This window comes from Giraffa tippelskirchi, chromosome X, assembly GCF_054371585.1.
Source record: "Giraffa tippelskirchi isolate mGirTip1 chromosome X, T2T-mGirTip1v1.2.pri, whole genome shotgun sequence".
Lineage (NCBI taxonomy): Eukaryota > Metazoa > Chordata > Mammalia > Artiodactyla > Giraffidae > Giraffa > Giraffa tippelskirchi.
In genome coordinates, this window is record NC_137289.1 from 41077092 (window position 1) to 41078653 (window position 1562).

Consider the following 1562-nt stretch of genomic DNA (forward strand, 5'->3'; position numbering starts at 1 on the left):
CAGCAGCAGAAGTTCTGCTGAGCAGTAGATCTATTTAAACCTCAGATTAAAGATAAAACTCCTGAAGAATTTATGGTAATAAAACACAATGGAAATGCTGCAATGGAAATACGGAAATAAGATAACTTTTTAGAGTAGACTGGTGAAACTAAAATAATGAGATACCACTACACACTTATTGGAATGGTCAAATACAAAAATCTGACAAACCAATTACTGGCAAAGATGAGGAACCACAGGAACTCTCATTCCTTGTTAGTGGGATTGCAAAATGGTAGAATCACTTTGGAAGCAATTTCTTACAGAGCTAAACATTGTCATACCACATGATCTATCAATTACACTCCTAGACTGCTCATCAAATGATTTGCTAGTTAATACCCACACAAAAACATGCACATGAATTTTATAACAGCTTAATTCATACTCTCTCTCTCTCACCCACAAATTGGAAGCAACCAAAGTGTCCTTTAGTAGACGACTGGGTAAACAAACTTTGGTACATCAACATAGCAGAATATTATTCAAGAATAAAAAGAAATTAGCTAGCAAATCACAAAAAGAGATGGATGAAATCTGAATGAATGTTATAAAGTAAAATAAGCTAGTCTGGAAAAGGTTATACACTGCATGCTGCCAATTATACGACACTCTGGAAAAGGTCAAACTGTAGAGCAAATAAAAAATATCAGAGGCTTTTTTCTTTTGCTTCAGAATAGTTTTATTAGTTTGGATAAGGTATGTCAACAATCAACAATTCCTCTCCTACTCTGACATACAAATCCACTCAATCGGAGTCTTCGTCGCACCAGAGTTCATACAGTGTAATGTTATTGTGTGCGTCTGCAGGAACCTCGACATTGGGAGCATTGAGGTTACTGCAGGTTGCCGTGGCAAGTTTCAGATTCCGCACCCTGGACACAAATTTCACAAGGTCCATCTCCAGCTGGGTTAAGGTGGCAAACATATAGTCTTTGTCTGGGGAAGCATTTTTCTTTTTCTGTCCCGGAGAGCCAAATGAACCGCCCTGACAGGCAGGAGGAGTCTGCACATTACTCTCACCACTCTCTCCCATCAACTTCACTGTCACATACATGAGCACAATGAAGAAAAGCCAGGGAAACATGATCTTAAGCCAGTCTCGGGCATGCTCTGGTTGATTTTGCTGAATTAGACTGTATCCTCCGCAGAGCATCTTCCCCTGGATTTCTTCGGCTCTCTCTCTCAGAGAAGTAAACATTAAGGCGCAGACACAGGTAACACCCGTGGAAAAGCACAGGAACCATTTGATGGACCACATGTGAGCCGAGAGGAAACAGCTCCTGGTGCGCTGGTTTGCCCTGGCACCTGGAGACTGAGGACCAGCCAGGGCTGGGCCCTTGGTGACGTCATAGAGGGCCCCGCCCCCACCAGAACCCATGTGGCCATTGTGATGACTTCAGGGCCGAGGGTAAGAAGGCTTGCAGGGGTCAACTGGGAGTAGGGCTTAAAGGGAAATAGCGAAATTTCCAGAGGGCAATTGAAAAAGAGGTGGGGAGTGACAGAATGCCATTTCCATGCCA

At 42.8% G+C, this 1562-nt stretch overlaps 1 pseudogene; it reads right to left on the minus strand.

The window, feature by feature from the left end:
- Window positions 1–787: 787 nt before the first annotated feature.
- LOC145535621 (protein FAM209 pseudogene) lies at window positions 788–1240 on the minus strand (annotated as a pseudogene).
- Between the last annotated feature and the right edge of the window lie 322 nt (window positions 1241–1562).